The sequence below is a fragment of the Ambystoma mexicanum genome, chromosome 1p (assembly GCF_040938575.1).
Source record: "Ambystoma mexicanum isolate Mex_15411 chromosome 1p, UKY_AmexF1_1, whole genome shotgun sequence".
In the NCBI taxonomy this organism is placed as follows: domain Eukaryota; kingdom Metazoa; phylum Chordata; class Amphibia; order Caudata; family Ambystomatidae; genus Ambystoma; species Ambystoma mexicanum.
Window position 1 is genome coordinate 382,241,675 of NC_090921.1, and position 20,488 is coordinate 382,262,162.

Here is a 20,488-nt window from a genome sequence, read left to right on the forward strand (position 1 = left end):
TGGATTGAGGATTGATGGGAGTTCAGGTAAGCTTGACTATTCAGGTAAGGCGCTGTAAAAGTTCTGCTGCAAGTTCAAAAGTCCAAGCTTAATAATAATGTTCATTGTCTTGTTGCAGCAAGCGCTAATGCTTATGTCTTTTTCCCCTTAGGGGCCGGGGTTCGGAATGCCGGAGATATGGCGCCGACCCGAAGTGAAACGTGCAGTTCCAGTAAATGACGGGTAAGTTCTGGATGAGCGCTCGGGTAATGTCTTTGCATTCGCTCATTCAATGTCTTTGTCTTTTTTCCCCATAGGGGCCGGGGTCCAGAAAATGCCTGGAAGCGGCAAGACCCGAAATGAAATGGGAATGACCAAACAGGTAAGTCTTAGAAGGAAACTGAGCTTTTCCTATTCCTTTCCTTCTCTCACCTTGTTCTTGTCTTTTTCTCTCTAGGCTCAGGGAAGTGGCTGTGGATCCGGATGATCGCTGCTGAAGATGGAGGCGTCCAGGATAGGTGAGTGAAATGCAGCGCTGCAGCGATCGTAGCGAAATGCTTTTAAAAATGATGTCTTCCTTTTCAGGATCGTCGGTGTGATGTCTCCGTGGTGCTGATTTAGCAGGTAAGGTCTTTTGTCTCCCTTTGCAGGTGACCCAGGATACTGACAGGCGAGGCTGAGGTCCAGATGCAGGAGTTGACACGGTGAGCGTCCAGCTGCGAGGAGCAGAACAACGCGAAGCGTGAGTTGCTGATCGGGTGTGGTTTAAATAGCTTTGGAAGAAGTTCCCAGTGTGTATCCTTCCACCGATCAGGTATGTATCCTTCCCCGACCACACCCGGGTGGAAAGTAGTCCCACAGGTAAAGTAGTTCCATTCAGGCCTCAAGAGGGCCTGGATGTAGCAGCATGGTCTGCATCAGGTAAGTGCACATTAAAACACTTGAACACATGTCTAGCTTTATGAGCCTGGCGCCTAAGGCTCCAGGACAGGGGTCCAACATGAGCCTGGCGCCTAAGGCGCCAGGACTGCGTCCAAAGGGCCTCAGCTTGGGCCCGCTGGCACTCCCCTGGGGGAAATGATGCCTGCCTCTGGGGTTGCTGGGTCGGACCTGGCTCCTTGGAGGTAGGCATCATGACAGTACCCCCCCCCCCCTCAAGGCCCCTCCCAAGGTTCTTTCCTCCGGGGGTTTTGGCTTGTTCGGAAATCTCTGGTGAAACCTTTGTACTAATCGAGGTGCGTGGACATGGTTACTAGGCTCCCACGATCTCTCCTGAGGTCCATATCCCTTCCAGTCAACAAGATAGAAGAGTTTCGACTTTACCACCTTGGAGTCTAAAATGTCTTTAACTTCGAATTCTAATTCCCCTTCAATTTGAACTGGATCTGGAGGCTTGGACAATCGGGTTCCTGGTTGTACTGGCTTCAAAAGTGATGCATGAAAAACTGGATGAATACGCATGTTGGACGGTAGATCCAGTTTAAAGGCCACTGGGTTGATTATAGCCTTGATGGGGTAAGGTCCTATGAATCTGGGATTGAAGGTTCGCGGGCCCTTGAGGGGTAAATGTTTAGTTGCTAGCCATACCTGGTCTCCTACTTGGTAAGGAGGAGTTTTACTTCGGTGCAAATCAGCGTTTTCTTTATACTTTTTCTTGGCTTGCTGTAAATGACTTGCAGCTTCTTTGAAGGCTCGGGTTATTGTGAAATGCAGATGATTTACTGCGGGCATTTCCAGGGTCAGAGGTGGATCTAGGTCAGAGGTCCGAGGATGGTGACCATACAAAGTATAAAAAGGGGTTTGTCCGGTTCCGGAATGCACTGAGTTGTTGTATGCATATTCTGCGATCCAAAGAATGTCTTTCCAATTCAACTCAGATTGGTGTAACATGCACCGAAGATATTGCTTGAGAGTCTGATTGGTTCTCTCGGTTTGTCCGTCGTTCTGGGGGTGGTGGCTGGTGGATTCCCGCACATCTATTTGTGCTAATCGGCAACACCTCTTCCAAAAATGGGAGATAAATTGACTTCCACGATCCGAGACTAATACGGAAGGGAAACCATGTATGCGAACTATATTCTCCAGGAATTCCTTGGCCAAGGTGGAAGCTGAAGGCAAACCTTTTAAAGGGATAAAGTGGGCCATTTTGGAGAATAGGTCCACAATTACAAGGATTGTGTTGTAACCAGCACAAGGAGGCAGGTCGGTTATAAAGTCCATTGACAGGGTGTGCCAAGGTGCCGGTGGAATATCCAAGGGTTGAAGTAGGCCGGCTGGCCTTTTCTTTTGAGCTTTGTTTTGGGCGCAAATTCCGCAAGACAGAACAAAAGACTTTATGTCTTTTCTCCAAGAAGGCCACCAGAAGTGGCGTTTGATTTTTTCCTCCGTTTTAGCGATACCAGGGTGTCCTTCCATTAAAGATTCATGATGATGGGCAATAACAAGTTCTTGCAATTCTTTACTTGGCAGAAACAACCGCTCCTGGAAGTAGGGTAAGTCATCCTTAACGGTGTAATGAGGACCCTTTTGACTCCATTCCAGTAAGGTTGAAGAGTCTAGAAGTTGTTTTACTTGCGTTTGGATGTCCTCAATAGTTTGCAATGAAGTTAAGCCCAAGATTCTTTGCTCAGGTATGATAGGCACAGGTTCTAAGCTCGAATTAGGTTCTTCCATGCCAATCCGGGATAAGGCGTCCGCTTTTCCATTCTTGCAGCCAGGGCGATAGGTAATTACAAAATCAAATTCCGCGAAGAATAGAGCCCATCGGAGTTGTCGTGAAGATTGAGCTCTGGCCGTCTTTAAATACTGTAAGTTTCTGTGGTCCGTAATTACGGTGATGGTGTGTCTTGCCCCGAGAAGGTAGTGACGGCAAGCCTTGAAAGCAGATTTGATGGCCAGTAACTCTTTATCGGTAATTGCGTAGTTGATTTCAGGAGGAGAAAATTTTCTGGACCAAAAGGCCACTGGGTGTAGTTGGTTAGTTTTTGGGTCTCTTTGCGAAAGAACAGCTCCCATGGCCGAACTGGATTCGTCGGTTTCCACAATGTACGGGAGATCTGGGTGCGGGTGCTTCAATACAGGTGCAGAGGTGAATTTGGTTTTCAGGTCCTGAAAGTCTTGTTCGGCCTCAAGAGTCCATTCGAAGCGTTTGTTTTTCTTTAGGAGATCTGTGATGGGTTGGACTGTTCGGGAAAATTCCGGGATGAATCTTCGATAGAAATTGGCAAAGCCGAGCATGCTCTGAACTCCCTTCACCGAGCTAGGAGATGGCCATTTGAGGATGGCGTCCACCTTTCGCGAGTCCATTCGGACTCCTTGAGGTGTCAGGATGAATCCGAGAAACTCAACTTCTGTGGTATGAAAAACGCATTTTTCGAGTTTTGCAAATAGTCTGTGCTGGCGCAATTTCTCAAGAACTGCCCTAACATGTTTTCTGTGATCCGATTCTGAAGAAGAGTACACCAGGATGTTGTCAATGTAAACAATGATACAGACATCGATAAGTTCCCGAAGAACATCATTCATAAAGTACTGAAAGGCGTCAGGTGCATTGCACAAACCGAAGGGCATCACCTGATATTCAAAGAGCCCAAACTCGGTGCGGAATGCAGTCTTCCATTCGTCGCCTTCTTTTATACGCACCAGGTGATAAGCTCCTCGGAGATCTAACTTGGTGTACACACAAGCGTCTTTCACCTGGTCGATAAGCTCAGGGATCAAGGGCAGAGGATAACGATTCTTAATCGTTATTTGATTTAGGGCGCGATAGTCTATACACGTTCTAAGGTCGCCCTCTTTTATCGGCACGAAGAACAGAGCTGAAGAGACAGGAGACTTGGACGGGCGAATAAAACCATTGGCTAGGTACTGATCTAAATACTGACGCAAATGCAGGTTCTCAGGTTCCGTAAGAGCATAAATCCTACTACAAGGTAGTTGAGCATTGGGTACCAGATCGATTTGGCAATCATAAGACCGATGGGGAGGTAACGTGTTAGCCTGTTCTTTCTGAAAAACGTCTTGGAATTCTTGGTATTCTGACAGTAACTGTAGAGGGGTGGAAGTTTCTGAGGCTAGACCCATAGCTGGATTTCTTGGATAACAAGTTGGTTCGCAATCAGGAAAACTTATCTTCTTTGCTCGCCAGTCAATTCTGGGATTATGTGTTTCTAACCAAGGAATTCCAAGAATTACTTGAAATTGTGGGGCCTTGATCACATCAAACACGATTGCTTCCCGATGTCCGTCCTGACCCACCAGTGTCACTTCAACAGTGGAATGCGTTACAGGCCCTGAGGCTATTTCGGTTCCATCTACTGTAGTAATGACATCTTGGGTTACTTTCGGGCGGAGAGGAAGCTTAATCCTAGAAGCCAATTCACGGTCTATGTAATTTCCAATAGCTCCACTGTCGACGTATGCTTTTATAGCATGCAACTGCTGAGGCTGTTTTGGGTCCACGAGCACCATTCGCATGACAAAATGCGAGGTCAAAGAGTTTGTTTTCAAGCTTGGCAAGCGGACCCCTACGCTTGTCGGGCTAGGTCGTTTCCCGAATCAGGTGTCAATAATTCGGTATCAGTAGCTCCAACCACCTTCTTAGGTGGTTTAACTTGACAATTTCGAAGAAAGTGACCGGAAGTCCCGCAATACAGCAATGTTGCATTTGCCGCCTTCTCTCTCGTTCTTTCTGCGTTAATGGTCCTTTAACACCACCGATTTGCATAGGTTTGGATGCGTCGGTACTCTTGGAGTTAGCATGGGTTTTGATCGGTATTCGGGTTTCGTACTTGAACCGATCTGCTTTTCTGTTTTGAAGTCTGTGATCAAGTTGAACCACCAAGTCTATGTAGTCTGCGCAGACCTGGGGTGGGTTTACTATCTGAGCTAGAACATCCTTAAGCTCTCCGCGCAGGCCTCGATGAAACAATGTGATCCTTTTGTTTTCTGGCCATCCAGTTTCCAAAACCAGTCTGTTAAAGGTGGCAATGTAGGGCAGAAGATCCTTATTACCTTGTCGGAAGGATAGCAGTTCGTTATCAAGGGCCTGTCCTTGAGAGTGTCGAGCGAACAATCTTTCCATGCTGGCCTGGAAGCCCTGAAAATTCTGGAGAATGTGATCATCCTGATTTACCAATGGAATAGACCAATCGGCAGCACTGCCACTGAGGTAAGATAGTATAAAGGCTACCTTGGTCTGGTCGTTAGGGAAGGCTCCGGGTCTGCATAGAAAGTGTAAACGACATTGGTTCATAAAGACGGCATATTTCTTGGGATCCCCCGCAAAATGTTCAGGCGGGGCGAAAGGCATGTGTCCAGGTAGATTGATTTGTACCGGGTTATTCAAACCCATTGATGTGGAAATGTCTCCAGAATTAGGTAAAGGAGTGTGCCCTGCCTGGGCCTGTAATAACCTTTTGGCTAGGTCATCTGTTCTTTCCTTGGATAGGATCAGTCCTCTTTTGAGAGCCTTAGTCTCCTGGCGGGCTGAGTGCGCCTCTGCCCGCAATTCCCCCAAAAGCTGGGCCAGCTGGTCAGTCTCGGAAGTCTCCATAGCGCCCGGGTGGGAAATTGTGTTTAGGCTTCGTGTTCTGTAACGCTCACCTGATTCCCACGGAGGCGCAGGTCTGGCTTCGAGTGCTGGTGCTTCTTCAATGGTGAAGCGCAGGACCCTGAAGATGGACAGGAAGGGCCCCTCTACTCTGGCCTCTCTGGCTCTCAAGAATATTCCCCTGTCCGTGAAAAGGGAGTATTACCTACTGACTGAGTTATGCTCAAGCCTCCCACTCTCCTCCAACCCTCCACGATACCCTTCCACGATTCCCTGTGAAGTCTCACCTTAGGGTCAGGAAGGATGAGCTCTCCATCCTGCTTCTGATGCAGGGGCGCGTTGAAACCCAGTTACTTCACTGGATTGAGGATTGATGGGAGTTCAGGTAAGCTTGACTATTCAGGTAAGGCGCTGTAAAAGTTCTGCTGCAAGTTCAAAAGTCCAAGCTTAATAATAATGTTCATTGTCTTGTTGCAGCAAGCGCTAATGCTTATGTCTTTTTCCCCTTAGGGGCCGGGGTTCGGAATGCCGGAGATATGGCGCCGACCCGAAGTGAAACGTGCAGTTCCAGTAAATGACGGGTAAGTTCTGGATGAGTGCTCGGGTAATGTCTTTGCATTCGCTCATTCAATGTCTTTGTCTTTTTTCCCCATGGGGGCCGGGGTCCGGAAAATGCCTGGAAGCGGCAAGACCCGAAATGAAATGGGAATGACCCAACAGATAAATCTTAGAAGGAAACTGAGCTTTTCCTATTCCTTTCCTTCTCTCACCTTGTTCTTGTCTTTTTCTCTCTAGGCTCAGGGAAGTGGCTGTGGATCCGGATGATCGCTGCTGAAGATGGAGGCGTCCAGGATAGGTGAGTGAAATGCAGCGCTGCAGCGATCGTAGCGAAATGCTTTTAAAAATGATGTCTTCCTTTTCAGGATCGTCGGTGTGATGTCTCCGTGGTGCTGATTTAGCAGGTAAGGTCTTTTGTCTCCCTTTACAGGTGACCCAGGATACTGACAGGCGTGGCTGAGGTCCAGATGCAGGAGCTGACACGGTGAGCGTCCAGCTGCGAGAAGCAGAACAACGCAAAGCGTGAGTTGCTGATCGGGTGTGGTTTAAATAGCTTTGGAAGAAGTTCCCAGTGTGTATCCTTCCACCGATCAGGTATGTATCCTTCCCCGACCACACCCGGGTGGAAAGTAGTCCCACAGGTAAAGTAGTTCCATTCAGGCCTCAAGAGGGCCTGGATGTAGCAGCATGGTCTGCATCAGGTAAGTGCATATTAAAACACTTGAACACATGTCTAGCTTTATGAGCCTGGCGCCTAAGGCGCCAGGACAGGGGTCCAACATGAGCCTAGCGCCTAAGGCGCCAGGACTGCGTCCAAAGGGCCCCAGCTTGGGCCCGCTGGCACTCCCCAGGGGGAAATGATGCCTGCCTCTGGGGTTGCTGGGTCGGACCTGGCTCCTTGGAGGTAGGCATCATAACAGTGTGGTCCGGCAAAACGCTCCGCAGCAACTGGATTTGAATCTCTCTACCTGTCCCAGCAGTCTCTTTTTAAGTGTTTTGAAAATGGGTGTGTGCCTGGGCCTAGCTAAGCCTGCCCCTCTCTACTTGTCATTGGCCCAATTCTCCCATCTCCCATGATTGGGGGAAGGAAATGTGAGTCAGAGTGATGCTGTAGGGTTTATGGGTCAGAGGATCCTCCCCTGGTCAGTTTGCCCACAAATCTATATTTGATTCAAATACATCCTTCCCAGATATACAGTTTGTTGAAATTACATGTGCACATTATATATTCCTTATGGTCCATGATTGTCCGCCTCTGATCTTCCTGGGGGCTTGCATTAAAAAATGACAACATTTTGCGCTTTTTAACTGGTTTTGCAATATCGGACATTTACCCAAATTTACACACATGTGCGCAAGGAGTATGGACATGAATTGATGAAGTGTCAGATTTTTAACATGCAGACATTTGGAGTGAGACCCTATTTTCCGCTAGCAACCGCCAGAATACACCACAGGGTCCTAACGCATCTCAAAAAAATGTTCACAGAAAAATCACAAAAATAATGATATTACTTATATAATTCTGACAAGTCCGCACTATGAGTTATCTATCTTTTTAAAATTATGCTCTGGCCCAGATGGGTGTGGTTTAGGTTCCAAAGCACATGGGGGTAGCTTCTGCCTGTCCCCGCCTCCAGCTCGGGTGGCTCCCAGAGGCACTTCTCCTCCCACTTCTCCCAAGAGGAAGCCACTTTTACGACGCCCCCAATATAACATTTGCCTGAGTCCAGGACAGGCCTTTGTTCACCTCCCTATAGTCCCCAGCTGCTCCACCCCTAATCTAATCAGAGAGGTGACAACTCCTTTTGGCAAGGGGAAGAGTGGCTGAGCAGGTTTTAACTCCTGTGGGGGTAGATGTCAGGCAGAATTCAGTTTCATTAAGCCAGGTTTCAGCCAAAATGTCACTTTTTGATCCCCAGTTTAAGTCAATACAATTTTTACATATGCAGCTAGAATGCTGATTCTAAGATCAACACTATGACATGTTAACAGTTACAAACTATGTGACACTCAAAAGTAGGTCACTCAGTTAATTTAAACATTTCGATTTTGGTGGTTTTAATCCAGTTTCAGTTAGGCTGCTGACATGCATAGCTCAGCCAGTTTTGTTATGAACATTGTTTTGGGCTCTTCATCTTCTCAGATTTTGTATGCACACATACTTCATTCTGCCAGATGTCCGCTGGTGTTCAGTGAGATTTTTGGATGTGTTGCAATGTTTGAAAATAGGCATTTTGAGCTGGCATTCAGAGAAACCAAAGGTAATTTTAAAGCGTTTTTTTTTTTTTTAACAAGTGCTGCTGTTTTACCTTTGGCACCCATTCCACTCATGGCACCCTGGCCCATCATGCTCGCACTGGTGGGTGGCAAGTTAGGCAACCATTTTGATGTACGCGCAAACTGCGTGGTTCTCCTGGATTCTGGCGCACATGTGGGCTTTTTGGCCATCTTGGATTTTCTAAGCCCACAGCACCAAATGTTGCAGCATGATAGCTCAAACGTGGGTCAGGACACCCAACAGGGTGATTCAGTCACAAGGGGAGGGCCGGTTGATTTCACGGGTCTATAGCGATCTGATGGCAGACGGGACAGGGGGGGACAGAAACCCCGAAGAGAAAGTGGGAAATAACCCTGGGAGACTCGATCGAAGAAGAATACAGGGCTGATATACTGAAGCAGTCCCAGAAGGTCTCCCTTAATTCCAGGTATAAACATACACATTTTAACTTTGTACATCAGGTGTACCAAACCCCAGCCAGGCTACACAAACACTTCCCCACCACTCCGGATGTATGTGTTAGATGCAACCACACCCCAGCGTGGGAATGCCTGAGGGCCCGTCAGTTCTGTTCGGAGGTGCTGAACAAGATTACATTGATGGCTGGGGAACCACTGGAAATGAATCTATTTGCAGCACTATTGGGATGCACAAGGCCCCTATAACCTGCAGTAAGGCGACTAGAAGCACTGCTTTTAGTACTAGCGCATATGAGAGTGGCCATGGCCTGTGGAAAGGACGCCCCCCAGTGTCAACTGTGGCTCCAAGATGTTGCCTACTGTCATGATACTGAAACTGCGTTTATTAGGACCCTTCCCTTGCATGTGCGTCCCCGAGAAGTTTAGGGCCCTTGTGTTCAATACTTGATTACTATTGTAGACTAACAAAAAGGCAAAGAGCTGGTAGTGTTATCTTATATTTATACAATTGAGATTGATACCTATGCACTGCTTGGAATTGTGTACACTTTGGGGTGGAAGGGTCCTGGGGGAGAATCGGACTGCATGTTGGGTTGTTTGTTATTGTTGATAAATGCAAAAATAAAGTATTTGTTAAAAAAAGGTAGCAAGAAGTGAGTTCCAGAAAGTGGCTGCTTTCACTACAAAGGAACTTCCAAGTCTGTTTGTGTGTTTGTGGTCAGGGCAGCTGATCTGCCTTTTGTTAGTGGAGTGGAGGGTTCTGAGCAGACAATATTGAGTAATAGATGTTTTTTTCAGTAAGCATCTTCCTGTCCAAAAATACATTTGTGGATCATAGTTCCGGTCTTAAACTTAATTCTTTCCTTGATGGGAAGCCAGTGAAGGTTTTGTCTGTGCTTTGAGATGTTAACAAGCCTTGAGACATTTTTAACGATGCGTACTGCATCATTTTGTAATACTTGCCATTTTTTTAAGCTGGAGCTTGAAGCTCCAATCAGTAGGGAATTACATTAATCGAGCCTGGTGATAATAATCGCTAGAGCGACCTGGTGTATAGATTAAACAAAATGGGAGATAGACTGGCCCCTTCAGGGTCTCTGCACCAGATGGGGTTCGATAGAGAGTGGGCCGATCCTAACTAGATTTTGGATTCACGTTCAGATAGAAAAGAATGGAACCAGTCGGCCGCCTCCTCAGAACAAAGTCCCAGGTGACAAACGGAATGTGGGAGCTGTTCCACCATATCGAAAGCTGCCGGCAGGTCCGAAAGAACCAACATACCCACTTTGCTCATTTCAATGATTCCCAGCACGTGTGATTGTAGATCTAGTTATGCTGGCTCAGTGTTATAGCAGGGTCAAAAACCAGATTGTCTGTCGTGGAGGATGTTATGAGTTTCCACAAATGCTTGAAATTGCACACAGGAAAGTTTATCCAGGATCTTAAGGAGGAATTGACAATTTGTAATAGGCCTGAGGCTGCTCGGGTCCTTTGGGTTTTAATTGGGATTTTTTAGCAGTGGAGTAACCAAGACGGTTTTAATTGACCTTGCTTCACTGTCAGAACCTAGCCTTCCTGCCATGGCCCTGACCTCCCTGCCATGGCTTTGTTGCACTGCCAGAACCTGGACTCGCTGTCATGGTCTTGCTTCACTGTCAGAACCTGGACTCTGTGTCATGGTCTTGCTTCGCTGTCAGAGCCTGGCCTCGCTGCCATGGTCTTGCGTCACTATCAGAGGCTGGCCTCGTTGCTCTGGCCTTGCTTCACTGGCAGAGCCTAGCCTAGCTGCCATGGTCTTGCTTCAGTGCCAGAGCCTGGCTTCGCTGCCATGGCATTGCTTTACTGTCAGAGCCAGGCCTCGCTGAATGGCCTTGCTTCACTGTCAGAACCTAGCCTTGCTGCCATGGACCTGACCTCCCTGCCATGGCTTTGTCGCACTGTCAGAGCCTGGACTCGCTGTCATGGTCTTGCTTCACTGTCAGAACCTGGACTCTCTGTCATGGTCTTGCTTCGCTGTCAGAGCCTGGCCTCGCTGCCATGGTCTTGCTACACTGTCAGAGGCTGGCCTTGTTGCTCTGGCCTTGCTTCAATGTCAGAGCCTAGCCTAGCTGCCATGGTCTTGCTTCAGTGCCAGAGCCTGGCATTGCTGCCATGGGCTTGCTTCACTGTGAGAGCCTGGACTCGCTGTCAGGGTCTTGCTACACTGTCAGAGCCTAGCCTAGCTGCCAAGGTCTTGCTTCACTATCAGAGTCTGGCCTCAATGCCATAGCCTTGCTTCACTGTCAGAGCCTGGTCTCGCTGCCATGGCCTTGCTTCAATGCCAGAGGCTGGCCTCGCTGCCATGGCCTTGATTCAATGTCAGAGCCTAGCCTTGCTGGCATGGTCTTGATTCACTAGCAGAGCCTGGCCTTGCTGCCATGGCCTTGCTTCACTGTCAGAGCCTGGCATTGGTGCCATGGCCTTGATTCACTGTCAGAGCCTGGCCTAGCTGCCATGGTCTTGCTTCACCAGCAGAGCCTGGCCTCAATGCCATTGCCTTGCTTCACTGTCAGAGACTAGCTTAGCTGTCATGGTCTTGCTTCCCTATCCCACCGCATTGCCGCTCTCTGCTCCAACTTTCAGTGCTATGCGCATGACACTCAGCTCCTTTTGCAGGCTCCCTTCAGCCACCTCTTCTCCTTCTCTCATCTCTAACTTTCTGTCTGCTATCCAGGAGTGGTGTGCCGCCAATGATCTCTGCCTTAATGCCAGTAAGATTGAGATTCTCCTCATCGGCACACACGCTCCCTCCTTTCCCGCCGCTCTCTGGCTGGCCTCTCTTGGCACTCTTCCTGCTCCTACCTGTGAGGCTAAAAACCTCAGGGTCATCTTTGACTCCACACTCTTTCTCTCCTCACATCTCTGACGTCTCTAAGAAGTCACGCTACCAGCTCCACCTCCTGAGAGGTATTCTTCCTTTCCTCTCCTTCCCCAGAAGATCACTGTCTCCAGAGCTCTGGTTCTCTTTAGGCTGGACTACTGCAACAGCCTCATTCTAAATCTGTCTGCCTCTACTCTCCGACCTCTGCAACTCATCCAAAACAGGACTGCAAGACTTGTCCTTGGCCTCAAGCCCAGGGATCGTATCTCTACAGGACTGAAATCTCTGCACTGGCTCCCAGTGGCGGCGAGGATTAAGTACAAAACCCTCTGCATTGGCCACAAGGCCTTCTGGGGCCTGGGGCCTCAATAACTTCAACTCTCTCTTCCTAAATATCTTCCTTCTTGAGATCTTCGCTCATCTGCCTCCAACTCCCTCAGGGCCAGTCTCTTCTCCAAGCAATGTGTTGGTCGTAGATCTCTCTCTTCGACTGGGACCTCCATCTGAAACAGCCTCCCTGCCTCTCTGAAAATTGAGGAGAACCATCTCTGGTTCCGCAAGCACCTCAAGACCTTCCTCTTTGCTTCGGCTTCCTCTCCTCTTCTCCCCTGCTGAATTCCTAGATGAATCTGAAACTGCACTGGTCACCTGGCTACACTCTGTTTCTCGGGGCCAGGTCCCCTCCCCGGCAGTTGCACACCTGCACTGCCCCCGTGGCAACCCTTGCACTCTGGGGCTGTTTCTGTATCCCTACAGCCCCCTACCAGCACTCGGCACCTGATGTCTGCACTTACCTTGCTCCTGCCACCAGCTTGCCGCACTTCGTATTTATTGTTCTTATTTATTGTTTTTATTTATTGACTGTTTATCCTATGTACTGCACTGCCCCCTCGGCCTTCCCCCGCACTTACCCCCCCCTCCCCTGCACTTGCACGATCTCAATGTCACCTGGCCTAGTAAGATCGTTTTCTTTGTCTTCCCTCTGTTCCCCCTCCCTTGCCTCGTCGCGCCTTGAAACACTTGTGTATAGACACGTTAGGAATGCCATATCATATCATCATATCATATCAGAGCCTGGCCTCGCTGTCATGGTCTTGCTTCACTGTCAGAGACTCACTTCACTGCCATGGTCTTGCTTTACTGTCAGAGACTCACATCATGCACTCACTTTATTCCCAGAACAAGCTTCATGGTCAGAATTTCGCCACAGGACGTGTGCCTTGCTAAGCTCACAGGCCTTGACTTCAAATGAGAGTCTTTCTTTGCTTTCAAGAAATGTCTTCACCCCCATGGCTCTTAATTCACTACCTAAACTTAGCTCCATGCAGGAACTATTTTAGCGTTACTACATGCACGTGTGTGTATTGATATTTGATGTCATTGCCCCCATGTATTCCCCTGTTCTCGGGTTCAGCTATTTTGCAGCATGAATGAGCAGTGAGACCAGACTCCGTAGCCTAAAACCTAGACCCTACATTTTCCTGCGACAACCATCTGTTTCCCGCTCGCTCTGCATCCTTCCTTTTTAGAACGCTTCCTCTTTCTACTTGTGCACGCAATTTGGGTCTGCCACCTCGCATGGTCGCTTTCATTCCCCCCACCGCCATGTTTTCTCTGGTACAGATTTCACACTCTTGCCAAGACTCTCGTTTCCGGACATAGGTCTTCTGCGGTCGCTACTACCCCTGCACTGTTTCTGTAAACCCCGGGGCAGGGCGGCGCGACCAAAATGGTCAGCACTGTATTGCTTTGCAGCTAGGTTCTCGCTTATATTCCCCATGCAAACACCTGCGTCTATATTCTATTCACTAATATAGCAGCTTTTTAGAAATCATTATTGCTTGCAAATACACTGGCCCTAATGCTTGGCGCGAATATGTTACCTCTTTCTGTCGTGTGCCTACAGTAGAGACATTTGTGCACCTGCCTCCCAATCCCCCACCTGTGGTCATATTTAGAGGCTGCTTACATTATTACTCACATCACCTCACATCACTTGTACTCAACTACCTTGTTCCACCCCAGTTGCCTGCAAGCAGCTTGTTAACATCCTAGTCTGCCCAGCCTGTGAAGCTCAAATTGGTCAAATACCACCTGTTGACCCCACATTCCTAATGTGTATGACTGCATTAATTTACACAACCAACTAGCTTTATAAACTTGCCCGATAAAGGTGTTGTGTCACCGCTCTCGTCCGTTGATGAAATCTAAAAACTCACATAGATATTGTTATTTAACATCTCTAAACCAATCAGAATGTTCAGAGCACAGTCAATAACTACTGTTATTGACTGCATTCTAAACATGTTAACTTCAAAAGCAGACAGGGAAACCACACTGCAATTTCCAGACAAGGATTCTTTCAGCAAGAAACTTCCTTTTTTTTTCGTGGCACCCTAAAGAGAAAGCTAAAGCATGGCAATGTGCTCTCACTTTCTTATAAACAGTTTACTGTTACAAGGCGCCTAATGCATGCGCATGTTAACCAAGTGTGCCATTTAAATTATTAACACATAACGACAACCTTGTTATTTAAACACTACAAAATAAAAACAAAGTTAATTTACTGAGTTTGTCTTTTTAGTTTAATCGCTATTAAAATAATGTATTTACTTCACCACCGAAACACCAAAACATGTATTGCTACTACCACTGTATGCCTCGAGAGGGGTCATTATCGCTTGGGATGATGACCCTTCTCCAATTTAAGGCCCTTGGCTTTGCCTCGGGCCATGTGTGATGTCATCTTTGATGTCCTGGGTGTTAGTCTTAGCAGTGCACAGTGGTGGTTTGAGTTATGGTTGCTTAGCTTACCATAACAGCCAAATATATGACGGTTTTTCCGGTTTTACATCACTTTAACAACGTTTTTCATTGAATTTCATACATTTTTATTAGTACAACTTAACCATAACATAAATTTAACAACGTTTTTTCATTGAATTTCATAGATTTTTATTAGTGCTACATAAACATAACATCCCTTTAACAACGTTTTTTCAGTGAATTTTACAGGTTTTTATTGGTGCAACTTAACTATAACGTCCCTTTAACAACGTGTTTTCAGATATTTCATGGGTTTTTACCAGTGCATGCTGTTTTCCTACAACATTCTAATACCATACTTACACCAATGTAGCAGCATTGTTGTCCAATTTATAAAGTTTCACCATAGAACTCATCCAAATCCCACCTTCTAGCATAATTTTTAACAATTCTATACATTTTTTAAAACTTTTTCCACTGTTTTTGCATCCGTGGACGTCCGCGAACATCTGGCGTTATCGCTGACCTTCCAGACAGTGCCACGTGACTAGTGGTCGAAATGGACAGGAGTGGTCGGGAGCGGTGCTCCTATACTTCTTTTAATTACGTTTTACTGTTCCTATACTTTTATTTGAAAAATAAACCATTCCAGAACGGAAGAAGTTGAAACGTGCACTTTCAGCGCACTGCACAGGATGTGCCCTTAAAAAGCAGGCAAACGTGTTTTGGGGTTTTTATTGTGCATGAGAGGGGGTGCAGCGATGAGGCCTGTGGGGAGCAGTGCAGGCCAGTAGAGAACATAATTCCACTACTTCTTTTCGTACACTTCGATCACTGCACATGACCATGCGCTCACGCGCAGCATGACGACGTGTCCATGAACACGTTTGCACTTCACATTCGGGTCCTTGCTTCAAGGACAATTTAGACCCTTCATGTTCTACTGATCTAGGAACTTTAAAGCTCAACATTTACCCTCGCACAGCTCCTACACCTATTCTTACTCATTGGGCCTCATTACGAGGTTGGAGGTAGCCTTGCCAGTTTTACCGGCAAGGCTACCTCCAAACTTGCATTCGGGTAATTGCTCTTTCGCGGGTGCTGAGCCCGGTACGTCCCATTCCCATTTGAGCCCAATAGGGCTCAATGGGAATGGGAAGGGTGGTAGCACCGGTACCGTTAATAACGGTACCGGTGCTACCATCATGTTCTGTTTGCGGGCGGCGGTACGGCCATCAGGTCAGACCTGGTGGCTGCAAGGGCACCCGCAAGCAGAACTCGTAGTATGGCGGTACGGTAGCAACGGTGCCGGTAGCGATAACGGCGCCGTTGTTGCCTTAGCACCATACTTGTAATGAGGCATTATCCATTAACAATTTAGTACAAAGCACATACTTGATACTTGGAAGAATAGTAGAAATACTGCTATTTACCTTAAAAATGGCATCAGCTGTTGCCATCCCTCCTCCGCAAGAGGCACCACCATCAGCTGGAGGACTGACACAACAAAAATGCGCAGTGTTTCCAAAGACAATGAAGAGAACCAAGAAGATGAGGTAGAGGAAGTGCCTACCTCTACCACCCAGAGAGAATCATGGGTGTGGCAGTTCTTTACCACTGTTGGGAATGTACCAAAGGCTAAAGCTACAAAAGTGAAATGCACTGAGTGCAACTTTGTACTCAGTCACAGACTACCTGGACATTACTCCTACGGGACCCCCTCCATGCGCCACCACACCAAATCCAACCACTGCAATGCTCACAGAAATATTGTTCCTTTCTTAGGAAGTAGTAAGCTGTCTTCCTCCACATCATCTTCGTCAACTAATACTGCAATCACACAGCCTACTGTTGTGGGACACAAAATCCCACCAGCTGCCTTGCAAGCAATAAAAGAGGCTGTTGATCCATATCTTTTGAAGACAACAGTCCCCTGTATATACTGCAACACACCACTCTGCAGGGGAAGCAATTTTGAAGTGCTTTTGACGCTGTAATCAAGGACCATGAGAAACACTGCCCACTACCTTAGAGGTAACACATGCGCAACATCTTTCCCTGTCCACCTGCTCCTCCATATTAGTGATTGGTGCCTCATTTCCCTTACAATATTACGTTCTAAACCTTTTTTAAAACAACAAAAGAAAGGTTCCTTTACAAACCACCTTTCACAGTTAAAAAATAGAAAAAAAAAAATCTTATAGACGCCATCTACTTTACATTCCTCAGTAAAGTACATAGGGACTCATTACAAGTATGGAGCTAGCCATGGTGCTATTAGCGCCATGGCTGCCTCCATACCGGGCTCCAATACCGGGGTCTGTGAATGAGGAATTACCAGGTCATTCCGACCTTGGAGGACCCGGTAATTCCTCATGCACAGAGCCATTCCCCATTTGAGCCCCCATAGGGCTCAATGGGAATAGGGATGGAGCTAATAACGGGCCCGTTAATAACAGGCCCGTTATTAACTCCTTGGTCCCCTCGCGGGACCTGGAAGGACGTCTGGTTTTACCAGGTTGGACTTATGATTCTACTGGCCAAACATACCAGATTAAGAATACTCTACTTCGATGGTCCATGCTGCAGCAATTCCCTATGTGTATGTTGTATTAGATTGCTGTATTAACAACAAAACCTCAATGGAACGTTTACGTTTCAATAAGTACATTACGTGATACTTGGAGTAGTTCAAGAGAGGCCCCACCAATGCCATTTCCTATGCTGCTAGCAACACTCTAAACAGAACCCCTTGTAGGGACTTTCCATCAGGATTGTTACAGCGGAGTGGTGTCATATGTGATGTCATCGTTGATGCCATTTGTGATGGCATCTTTGATGTCCTGGGTGTTAGTCTTAGGAGTAAAGGGTGGTGGCGTGAGTTATGGTTGCATGGCTTACCATAACTGGTGAGTTTCTTTAGTTTTTTAGTTTTTCAATTTTACTTTGCAACCATAACGTCCCATTAAAACGTTTCTTTCAATTAATTTCAAAGGTTTTAATTAGTGCAACTTTACAATAACGTCCCTTTAACACAGTTGTTTCACTGAATTTCACTAGTTTTTATAAGTGAACATTTTTCATGATGTTAGAACACTGTATAGAAGTTATTAATAATTTCTCTTTAAACATATATGAAAGGATGATGTACCTTCTTTAACAAACTTCTTTTGCAGCGCTTACTGATGTGTGTCATTTTTAGCAGCACATGCTGCAAGTCATGGTTGAATTGCCTAGGTCATGAGGCTCGACCATGACGCCAGCCCCACCAAACCAGCCTCTTTATCCACTGCACCAAGCCTGCATCCTGGCCCAGTGCTCACTATACCCCCATAATGTGAACAATGGCCAGTGCTCATGGCTTGCAGCCATGGCCAGTTTCCAGAATCCATGGGGTATAGGCTTCACCCATGCTGCAGGCCCCAATATGCAAATCGGAGTAGACATTTGTCCTCTCTGGGTGACAAGCCCACTGACTAGGCATCAAAGTTATATCACTATTTTCTGTACCTACATTAACCCCATAGCCGGTCCCTGCTGGCCAGTGACAGTGGCCAGATTGCCCCCCGGACAATCTGGCCACTGAGCGTGGCCACAGGCTATGCCTCAGGCACCAAGGTTATATCACTATTTTTTGCACCTGTCCTTGCCGGGTGCCAGGCCAACTGCCCACTTTAACCACATAGCCTGTCCCTGCTGGCATGGCCAGTGCCAGATTGTCCAGGGCATGGCATGCCCTGGAAAATCTGGCCACTGGGCCACAGGTTATGCCTCTGGCACCAAAGTTATATCACTATGTTTTGTACTCACATGTTGACACTTTTCAATAAATAAAACACAGGACAGTTTTGCAAAAGCATGCTTTCGGGCCTTTTCCAATCATTTTCGGGCAAGTTTTGTGGCAAATCCGTCCACGATTCGGCCTTTAGCTGCAAGCAGAATTCGTTTTCCCATTCAAGCCTAAATCTGATTTCAAAAATGTTGGGACCCCTCTACAGTTTTGCCCCCTCTTGACAAAATCCCTGCAACCACATTGTGCAACCATCCAACTACGGGTCTATAATCCTTTTGCAAACTGTTGTGTGCAGATTTGTCAAATGGCGTCAAAGTTATAAGATGTCCAAAAATGCTGGGCCCCCACCTCAAATTTTTTCCACCTCTCAAAGAAACTGCACCAAACTTTCGGTCTACATTTTTATTTCAGCTTTGTTGAAGGCCGCCAATGTTATAAGCTCTCCAATAACTGCTGTTCGCAGACCCTACAATGCACACATATGAACAGACGTCCATGAACATTTGTCAAATTGTCAGACAACATCATGTTATCTATGTGCCCAGAGATAGTCTAGTGAATAGTCTGCAAAGTGCATCTGTGCATTCCATAGTTATCTCGCATAATATCATAGCCACTGTGCCTGATACTCCCTTCCCTTTGGTTCCTCTTCCCACTTCCCCTGTGCACACCCCTCTCTGAATAGATGCAAGCAATAGTGTTAGTGCTGAATATAGCGCTCCCTAAAGTATGCCATATCTGTCCTGGTACGTCTTGCCGTTATTGGCCCCGCTTTCTATACTATAATTGTTCTTTCTATAATTGTTCTTTTATAACGCGCTTAATACCAGAGATTGGTTTCTAAGTGCAGGATTGGGATTCGTACCTGTGTTGCGCTGTGTTTTCTTGCTTCCAAGACAAATGTGTTGCCCCTGAGCTGTCCCCCCTAACCAGCTACTAGCACAGGTCACTATGCTCAGCCATACTCCAACCATCTTTTTTTTTTTAAACTTTATTTTTGAAATTTTCAGAACAACAAAAAACACAAGCACACCATCTGGGTGTGTTAACGTAGCAAAGCGAAACAGAGAGATGAAAAGGGACGAATTGGAGAAAGGGCAGGGAAAGGAAAGGAATAGAATAAAGCAAAGAAAAAACATAACATTTCCCGCTCACGGGTTCGACCGCGAAGCCGCCCCACCCCACTCATGTCCACAACAACAAGCATCCGGACTTTCCTAGTTAATTGTCAATCACCCTTAAGGCACAAATATATAGTGTTTTTTAATCTCACAGATCTATTTCGGAGTCAGGGGCTCTCAGTGGCTGAAGGAGCAGCGCTGTTTAGCAGATATGTAATATACGGTCCCCAGATGTCGGGGGGTCGAGCATGCAGTGGTAGCGTTCTTATAAATTCGCTCTCTACATCCTGACAGTAGGTAATGTCTTTTTTCCAATCTTCAATTTTGGGTAAGGGGCCCCGGCTCCAGGCCATAGCGATCCATCTACGGGTCAGCACCAGGAGGAGAGCCGCCAGTCTGCGGGATGCGGGACGTAAGTATTTTGTGAGGCCGAGGAGGGCCGCCAACGGTAGCGGAGCTACTTGTTCCCCAATAATATCGGCGACGATCTGCAGGACTGAGGCCCAGAACCGCTGGATTCCGGGGCAGTCGCATGCCAGGTGGAAAAAGTCAGCATGCGCCGCTGTGCAAAGTTCACATTGGGCCGATACTTCAGGGTGATGTCGGTGCTTTTTGGCAGGGGTGTAATACGTTTGGTGCACGTAATTAAAGTGTATTATTTTGTATAGTGTATTCACGCGACTTTTTGGGTTTGATATAGAATGTAGGACCAGTCCCCAGCATCTATTGACATCTGGAAATCCGATTCCCATCTTTGTTGGGTTCTGGCATTGGGTGACCCGGTGTCTGCCACCAGGGATCTGTAGAGTGCCGAGACCAGCCTCCCCTCTCCCTCGGCCTGGATGGTTTTGTGCAGCAGATCCCATGTAGGGGGTTGTTCAGGAAAAGAGGGCAGTATTTTTTGCAGGGTATAACGCAGTCTGAAATAAAGAAAGATATCTAGTGAGGTGCTTCCGCCCCTTTCTTTGGCCATCTGAGGCGTTAGGAAGGTGCCTCCCGGGAAGACATCACCGAAGGAGTGAATATTAAGCTTGTCGGCCCATATTAAAAATACTTTTTCATTCGTGAGTGGAACACCCGGGATGAACCTGATCGGTAGCAAAGGGGAGTATCTCACGGTCACCCCATACTTAGCAGCCATTTTCTTCCAGACTGCGTAC

At 47.1% G+C, this 20,488-nt stretch overlaps 1 protein-coding gene across 3 annotated transcripts in view; it reads left to right on the forward strand.

Moving 5' to 3' along the window:
* Nucleotides 1-20,488, forward strand: part of MEF2B (myocyte enhancer factor 2B) — a 533,283-nt gene that overhangs the window by 90,097 nt on the left and 422,698 nt on the right. The window contains exon 1 of one of the 3 annotated variants that reach the window (XM_069649128.1): nt 8,307-8,450. The exons of the other annotated variants lie outside the window; for them this stretch is intronic. The gene's annotated coding sequence lies outside the window, so the exon portion shown is untranslated. Of the gene's footprint in view, nt 1-8,306; nt 8,451-20,488 lie in introns of those variants that run through there. 3 annotated transcript variants of the gene reach the window in all.